The sequence below is a fragment of the Monopterus albus genome, unplaced genomic scaffold (assembly GCF_001952655.1).
Source record: "Monopterus albus unplaced genomic scaffold, M_albus_1.0 scaffold580.1, whole genome shotgun sequence".
In the NCBI taxonomy this organism is placed as follows: domain Eukaryota; kingdom Metazoa; phylum Chordata; class Actinopteri; order Synbranchiformes; family Synbranchidae; genus Monopterus; species Monopterus albus.
Genome location: NW_018128460.1, coordinates 27,151 through 37,001, shown reverse-complemented (window position 1 = coordinate 37,001; position 9,851 = coordinate 27,151).

The following is a 9,851-nucleotide window of genomic DNA, read 5'->3' as shown; positions in this document are numbered from 1 at the left end:
CATTTTGTATGCTCAAGCTAATATGTTGGTTAGGAAATTTCACATGTGTTCTGCTAATGTTAAAGTTCATCTGTTCAGAACATACTGTACACCGTTGTATACTGCCCCATTGTGGTGTAAATATAAGGTAGCTACTTTACAGAAACTTAAAGTTGCTTATAATGATGCCTTGAGGATTCTGCTTAAGAAGCCTAGGTCCACCAGCGCCAGTCTGTTGTGTTCACAGGTCCATGTTAGTACCTTTCAGGCATTAATGAGAAACCTGATGTACAGATTTATCTGTCGTGTGAATAACTCTGAGAACAGTCTTATAATGATGCTGGCTAATCCTGGTTTTAGTGTAGTACGTTACCAATCCTCTCTGTGAAAACATTGGTATAAATGTCTTTTATGATTTTTATTTATTTATTTATTTTATTTTTTTATATCCTTTCTTTTTCTTTTATTTCTTTTTGTATGGACCTTGAGTCTGCTAATAAAGGATGATGATGATGGTTAAACATCACCTTACTTGAATACTCAGCCTCCATAGGAATGTTCACCAACTGTTTGATGCATTTAATTGTATATTATCAACTGAATGTGGGAATTACTATTTTAATAACTGATTAAAGACTGTGGGCAGAAAATGCTGTTTTTCTAATCTCGTGTATTTATTCTAACAAGGCTTTGTATGGTGATAATGTAGGAATTCCACACTCACTGAGGTCTGAAGCTACAAATTGTTCATCAAGGCAGCAGACAGACATGACTGACATCAGCAGAGTCACAGTGAAGACGAGTTCAAATCACACTTCACTTATAACATGCAAGAGGTGTTTTAATGTTGCAGCTCATCTGCTGGAGGTGAAGTGGAAATATGACAGGATAGAGTTTGGTCAGTGGAAGTGCCTCATATTGAACAGGTGTATTCACAGGGTGGACTCCAACTGAATACATTTACTCAAGTACTCTACCTAAGTACACCATTAATTGCCCTCAGATGGACAATATTGCATCAAAATAATATACAGATATGAAATTTCAAACACTTAAAATAAAAAGATAAAACCGAGGTATTGTACTTAGGTCATTTCATTTTATATTTCTGCTTTACTGCACTCAAAAGGAAAATACTTTAATTTGACAGCAACAGTTAATATACTGCCGGAAGGCCAAAGAGGAGATATATGGATGTGCTAAAAGAGGACGTGAAGTTAATTGGTGTGAGAATAGAGGATGCCAAAGATAGAGTTACAGTGCCTTGCGAAAGTATTCGGCCCCCTTGAACTTTGCAACCTTTTGCCACATTTCAGGCTTCAAACATAAAGATATAAAACTGTAATTTTTTGTGAAGAATCAACAACAAGTGGGACACAATCATGAAGTGGAACGAAATTTATTGGATATTTCAAACTTTTTTAACAAATAAAAAACTGAATAATTGGGCGTGCAAAATTATTCAGCCCCTTTACTTTCAGTGCAGCAAACTCTCTCCAGAAGTTCAGTGAGGATCTCTGAATGATCCAATGTTGACCTAAATGACTAATGATGATAAATAGAATCCACCTGTGTGTAATCAAGTCTCCGTATAAATGCACCTGCACTGTGATAGTCTCAGAGGTCCGTTTAAAGCGCAGAGAGCATCATGAAGAACAAGGAACACACCAGGCAGGTCCGAGATACTGTTGTGGAGAAGTTTAAAGCCGGATTTGGATACAAAAAGATTTCCCAAGCTTTAAACATCCCAAGGAGCACTGTGCAAGTGATAATATTGAAATGGAAGGAGTATCAGACCACTGCAAATCTACCAAGACCTGGCCGTCCCTCTAAACTTTCAGCTCATACAAGGAGAAGACTGATCAGAGATGCAGCCAAGAGGCCCATGATCACTCTGGATGAACTGCAGAGATCTACAGCTGAGGTGGGAGACTCTGTCCATAGGACAACAATCAGTCGTATACTGCACAAATCTGGCCTTTATGGAAGAGTGGCAAGAAGAAAGCCATTTCTTAAAGATATCCATAAAAAGTGTCGTTTAAAGTTTGCCACAAGCCACCTGGGAGACACACCAAACATGTGGAAGAAGGTGCTCTGGTCAGATGAAACCAAAATCGAACTTTTTGGCAACAATGCAAAACGTTATGTTTGGCGTAAAAGCAACACAGCTCATCACCCTGAACACACCATCCCCACTGTCAAACATGGTGGTGGCAGCATTATGGTTTGGGCCTGCTTTTCTTCAGCAGGGACAGGGAAGATGGTTAAAATTGATGGGAAGATGGATGGAGCCAAATGCAGGACCATTCTGGAAGGAAACCTGATGGAGTCTGCAAAAGACCTGAGACTGGGACGGAGATTTGTCTTCCAACAAGGCAATGATCCAAAACATAAAGCAAAATCTACAATGGAATGGTTCACAAATAAACATATCCAGGTGTTAGAATGGCCAAGTCAAAGTCCAGACCTGAATCCAATCGAGAATCTGTGGAAAGAACTGAAAACTGCTGTTCACAAATGCTCTCCATCCAACCTCACTGAGCTCGAGCTGTTTTGCAAGGAGGCATGGGCAAAAATTTCAGTCTCTCGATGTGCAAAACTGATAGAGACATACCCCAAGCGCCTTACAGCTGTAATCGCAGCAAAAGGTGGCGCTACCAAGTATTAACTTAAGGGGGCTGAATAATTTTGCACGCCCAATTTTTCAGTTTTTTATTTGTTAAAAAAGTTTGAAATATCCAATAAATTTTGTTCCACTTCATGATTGTGTCCCACTTGTTGTTGATTCTTCCCAAAAAATTACAGTTTTATATCTTTATGTTTGAAGCCTGAAATGTGGCAAAAGGTCGCAAAGTTCAAGGGGGCCGAATACTTTCGCAAGGCACTGTAGGTGGAGACAGATGTCGCTGTGTCGACCCCTAACGGGAACAGCCAAAGGTAGAATAAGAAGAGTTAATATACTGAATAAGACTTGACATGCAAAACTATATGAGGAGCTTAGAAAATAAGACTCGTTGACCATTTTGTGAATTTTCTCAAAAAGGCATCAATTAGATGCTGTAGTTCAGAGAAAATATCCTGGTTTATTTGTCCATTGGACCTAAACAGCTGTACGATCATTACTGAAGGCGGAACTAAACGCTGACTCATGTCCACCATCGAAACATCACAGTGGGACATCCGGCGGAAGTAAACACAGAGCGCTAGCGGCGTTACCTCTGGATGTGCGGATTTATTTGAAGACGGCGGTGTCGTTGTATCGCATTTGTACCAAATCAACAATGTCTTCAGTTCACTATCTGAGAGAGTTCGTCACCGAGCGACTAACTGCTGCTGTTGAAGAAATATTCGGAGTCTTTGAGAAAACTGTGGTCGAGTACGAGGAAGAGATCGATCGTCAGCGCAGACTGCTGGATATCGTTTGGAAACCAGAAGTAAAGCTACACAGGACAGGTCTGTCAGGCCGGAGTTGTTTTAATATATCTGCGCAAATGACTGTATTAAATTGTGAAAACTCGTACCGGATTCATATTTAGATTTGTGTTGTCAGAGGAAACGTTCACGAGCAATAAATATTGAACAAGAAATGAGCAGGTCGTTCTCCTCGTGACCGTACTGCAGGAAGGTTGGGTCGGACCACAGCAGTTTTAGCCAGGTGTACCTGATAAACTGACAGCTCTATGTTCAATGGTCAACACTCACATTTGGGTGGAACGTTTGGGCGATACATTTCCTGATATAATGGGTGTTTTCTGTGCCGAATTACAGACATTTCGTGTTTTTAATTACAACTTTATACCTTTGCACTAGATTAAATTCAACTCTATTATTGTGTAGAGCAGACGTGCAGAGCCAATGAAATGTACTTGGCATTAATCAGAAGTCCAGAAAGTATTGTCAGTAGAGTCTTAGTGCCAGAGTAATAGGCTAAGCTGTGCGCTAAAGCTTAAGTGCAGTGCGTGAGTGGAGAATGCCAAATATAAAGATGTGACTTCAGTGTTTCTGTACAACTGTTAAATTTATCTATTATTTAAATGTAATTTCTAATTGTTAAATACAGACGTTGTGGAAGAAGCATAATGAGTTGGAGTATATGTTTAGTCATATGTATCGTAAAAACAAGATACAGATGGACATAAGTACATGTATGTGTGATAAGGCTAGTGAGAGTGTCTCTGATGATGACCTTTGCTCTGTGCTGACAGTGTGACTGATGTATGTGCTCAGTTGTGGGCAGCTGGAGCCGGTGACGGAATAGACACCGCCCACTATAGGGTTTTGCGGCCTGATATACAGCATTTAATGTATCACACTGAGATACAGTTGGTGATGATGCACTCAGTGGTGACTTAGTGGTTATAAGTGTTACAAGATATGAGAAGGATGGTACCATATTAAAAAAGTAACAGTGACAACTCAGAAACGTGAGACATGTCAATCAAATTTTATTTGTATAGCGCAGGACACTTTACAAAGTAAGGTCTAGACCTTACTGTTACCACTATTATTACAGAGGGAAAACCCAACAAATCCCCCTTGAGCAAGCACTTGGCGACAGTGGGGAGGAAAAACTCCCTTTAATAGAAGAAACCTCCAACAGATCCCGGCTCTTGGAAAAGAAGAAAGGCAACAAGACACAACAAACGATCAAACACTGGTCAGGTTGATGTGGCTGGTGACTGCTCATCAGAAACATAGCCAGGGCAACCTGCAGAAAGGTACAGGAGGAGGAGAGGGGAGGGGAGAGGAACTCAGAGCATCATGGGGCCCCCCAGCAGCCTAGGCCTATAGCAGCATAACGAAGGGAAGGCTCAGGGTCACGTGATCCAGCCCTAAGCTTTATGGAAAAGGAAAGTCTTATAGGTAGAGAGTTCAGTGACAAGTGTCATGGTTGAGGTAGATTTTGTTTTAACCTCCATTCCCTCTTTAGTTTGGTGTATTAATCATTTTCAGTGAGTGACATCTCAAAGTATTTCACTTACAGCTGTAAAGATGACCACCTGTGTGTTTTTACTGGTAACCAGTGACACTGTTGGCTCCGTCTCACAGATCCAGCTTTGCAGGTGGTCAGAGTAACAGCCCATCAGTCTCATACTGAGGTAGAGCTGAAGTGTCACAGCCGCTGTAGTCCAGCTGCTCGTCCTTCCTACGTGTGGTTCAAGAATGGAAAGGAAATCATGAACCAGCAAAGTTTTTCTTACACAGGCCAGTTTGATCCTGGATTTTTAGGGAATTATTGGGACATCCTGATAGTAAAGAGTTACAGTAGTCCAGCCTGGAAGTAACAAATGCATGGACCAGTTTTTCAGCATCACTTTGAGACAGGATGCTCCTGATTTTTGCAATATTGCGCAGGTGAAAGAAGGCAGATCTAGAGACTTGTTTATGTGTGATTTAAAGGACATATCCTGATCAAAGATGACTCCAAGGTTCCTCACAGTAGTACTAGAGGCGAGAGCTATGTCATCTAAAGTAACTATATGATTAGATTTCTAAGGTTTTAAGATGAGAAGCTGTACCTCTGCACCACCTGTAGGAAAGATTTTAGTAACAAGTCACAATTGATAAGGCATATCAGAGTCCACACAGGCGAGAAGCCGTATTCTTGTGAGATAGGTAGGAAAGGTTTCAGGTGTAATGGTGTATTGAATATCCACCTGAGAACCCACACACTCTTCTCACAGAATACTGCTCTATTCATTTGCACACTGTATGCACACATATGCAGATACCGTATATTTATCTTTGCACTATTTACATCCGATGAACTCTTCCCTCATGTAACTTCTTATCTTCTTATTCTGCACTATTTCATCCCATTGCAGTAGTGTTTTATAAGCTTACTGTACATTATCCATTACTTATAATTTAATACATAAAGTCTGTTGTATATTACTTTACTTATCTTACTGTTAAGTCGACTGACTGTACAGACTAGATGCTGCGCACTCTGCACTGTTGTTATTGCCCTTATCCATTACCCACTGACTGATATCAGCAAAAATGTGCCCAAAAATAACTTGTATTGCAAAAATGAGACTTGTCAGAAAACTAAAAACAGGGCAATCAGGTGCATATTAGTAACCTGTTGTTTTGTGCCCCTTTGTTCCTCCAGAGCTCCAACAGCAACATGTCTGTCAGGAGGAGGAGGTTCTGGCTGACCAGCAGCTCTGGAACCAGGAGAGGGACTCCAGTCTGGACCAAGAGGACCCAGAGCCTCCACAGGTTAAAGAGGAACAGGAGGAACTCTGCAGCAGTCAGGAGGGAGGGCAGCTTGGACTGAAGCAGGAGACTGACCCCTTTATTTTGACTCCTACTTATGAGGAAAGTGACCACAGTGAAGCAGAACCAACCAGTGACCAGCAGCTACTCTGTCACAACTCTGCTGTAGCTGAAAGCCAGGATCAGGAAGGAAGCCAGCACGGAGACTCAGGATCAGCTAGTAATACAGAGCCAGAGAGGAGACATCACAAAGACACAAGTCACAGTAACAGTACAGACAACTTTCCTGTGTCAGAGACTCACTGGGACACTCACATAGGTAAAAAGACTTTCATATGTGGCAACTGTGGAAAAGCGTTTAATTTTAAGTCTGCATTGAAAATACATCTGAGAATGCACTCAGGTGAGAGGGTGTATTCTTGTGGAACCTGTGGTAGAGATTTTCTACGTAGCTTTAACTTGAAAGTTCACATGAGAATCCACACAGGTGAGAAGCCATATGTTTGCAACACCTGTGGAAAAAGATTCAGTGACCCATCAACATGGAAACAACATAAGAGAATCCACACGGGTGAGAAGCCGTACACCTGCAACATGTGTGGGAAAGGATTCTGTCGGATGTCAGACTTAAGAAGACACATGAGAATTCATACAGGTTACAAACAAATGTGAGCTCCACCTGCAGTAGCACCACAGTCAGGTATGTTTCTATATCTAACATATACATATATACTTAATCTAGACTGGAATGTAGAGTCTTAATCTGAGACTCAATCTGACTTTTAGGCCTATCCATCTTTTTGTTTTCTTTTCTTAGTAGCAATCCAATCCTGAATACACATAGCTATAACAGAACATTCAACCGCTAGAAAACAATTTATGGAGAAAAGATTGACTTATGTCAGGATTTTCTACTGTTGGAACCAGCTTTCTCCTGATGTGACCTCCAACTTCCTGCAACATGTTTTTGAAAATGGCTGTCTGCTTCCTCCTCAATTGACAGTCTGATAAATGTGCTTAATGACAGGTTGGTCCTCAATCAAAATTAAAAACCTGGAATTTTAGAGTTCTGCACTGACCTACAACGTAGACCTGGACCCACCCTTCAAGCCCTGACCTGACTGGATCTGTTGTATTTGAGGCCTGAGGATATATTTTTGTCATTTCTTCAAATACAAAGTTAAGTGCTCATGTTGGAAATATTTTGTCACACTTATAAATTAACTGATCTGAAAATTGTAATAGGCCAACCAGAATATCGCCCAACAGCATCGAACATCATGTGACACTGTATCTTCTCAGCATAATGATCTGCCTGAATATTCAGTAGATCAGCTTGATCATTTCCAAATATCAGCCAGTATCAGTGTGGCTGTTAAACCCAAAATGCATTTCCCAGCTGAAACACAGAACTTCAGTTTTTATGTCTTGGCACAACTAAGTCATAGTTTCCACAGTGCAGTGGCCTATGTACTGTATACTGTATTTTTGTTTCTCTAAAACTATTGTAATCTGCTGAATCCTGAAAGGTTTTTGTTTCATAGTGAGTGCATAGTTCCTACAAATGTAAATGATTGACCCCAAGTGGATATTTCTTTATTATTTTGATATTTTGCCTCAGTCATATGAGTGTATTGTGAACTCGGGCATTGAAGCTGAGAAACCCTCTGCTGCTGTCGAGTCACTGATGTTGTCACGCTGTCATTTGCACTTTCCTTTTTGTCTACACCATGTCTTGTCATTTTATATTGTTTTTTTGACTGGATCAATTTGATATACATTTGTATTGCTTCAGGCTTTAGTTATGACACACAAACACAAGTTGTAGCGGATGTGCTACATGGTTTTGTAAAAGATGCTATATAAATAAACCGACTCTTGTCAAAGACTCTTGATAAGAATATTTCTTTCAGTGCAGGTTGTTCGGTCTGATGTTCCCAATGGATGGACTGAAGGATGAGAGGAGCTACGAGCGTCATCAGACTCTGTGGTAGTAATGAATACAGTGATCAGTGTCTAAAGGAACGTGGGCAACAAAATGCTGTTTTCTCATCTCATGTATTTATTCTAACAAAGCTTTGTCTGGTGGTGATATACTTTGCTACATTTAAACATTAAACATTGTTGTCCACCACATTTAGGAGTAATATTTTACATACAAAAGCGTCTATGTTTTTAAAATATGTGGAGCGTATACAAAAGCACTTGTTTACTCCAAAATTTTGGAAAAAACACCTGAGCACCCTCACAGGTGTGGGTTAGGTGTCAGATCTATAGTAACTTTAAAGATCTCACAGTGTAGAGATGGCTTACGCTTGCCCTTGGTACTGCATATATTCATTCCACTTCGAAGGGCTCGTCTTACGTTTTTATCGACTTTATTAAGTTACATACGAAATTATATATATAGTACAACATGGGACACGGTAAGAAATCGTGTACCTCTACTGCTACATACAAAACTAGCCACCTTCTGCCCTTTCCGCTACAAACCCAGGGGCTCCACCTGCCTTCACCCTGCCCTCTGTCGCATAGAACCATACAACACAGATGCGCACAAACTAGATACATCTCAATTAGAGCGCACCGAACTATCTTTAAGAGACTAAATGATATAACCTGCAGTTTAGCTCGTACATACCCAGGCCCTAATTGTTTTCTACTGTTAGAAACAATTACAAACTTATGTACTAACATGCAAAACTATAACTGTTGTATAACTGTTTCTTGTAATGAGCAGTCTATTATGATTTTCTTTCAGTGTCCACATATCGTTCTTTGTCATTTATGGTGTCAAAGGTTGCTAGCACGTGACACACCGATGGAGAACAGTCTTTACCACTGTCTCATTCCAATTCTTGTAGAAGACAAATCTTGTTTATGGGTCTATCCACCTCATTAGTCTTGGTCTTAATCCTAACTTGACGGACAAGACCCTGTTCATCCTTTGTTGTGTGGATGATTTTGCCCATAAGCCATGAGTTCCGGGGGGCTGAATCATCAACAATCAACACCACATCCCCAGGAACAAAGTTGCGGGTTGTATTTGTCCATTTTTGGCGTAGTTGGAGCTCTGGCAGATACTCTTTAGTCCATCGCTTCCAAAAAAGATCGGCCATATACTGAACTTGTCTCCATCTACGGCGGGCGTAGAGATCCCTGTCATGGAAAAGTCCTGGAGGCAAAGAGGGTTGAGACTTTAGGAGGAGGAGGTGATTTGGCGTTAATGCCTCCAAGTCATTTGGATCGTTAGAGGGTGTAGTTATTGGTCGGCTGTTTAAGATGGCCTCAGCTTCACAAAGGAAAGTCTGAAGACCTTCATCATCTAAACGTTGATCTCCAAGTGTAGCACTGAGGATCTTCCTGACAGAACGAATTAAACGCTCCCATACTCCTCCATGATGAGAGCCTGATGGAGGATTAAATAACCATTTGATGCCACGCTGTACCAGCGTATTCGCGATTTTGGACATGTTCCATTCTTCTAGAGACTTTCTGAGCTCTCTCTCTGCTCCTACAAAATTTGTTCCATTGTCTGAACGTATTTCCAACACTTGTCCTCTTCTTGCGATAAAGCGTCGAAGAGCATCAATAAATGAGTCCGTATCCAATGAAGCTGCCACCTCGAGATGAATAGCTCTTGTAGTTAG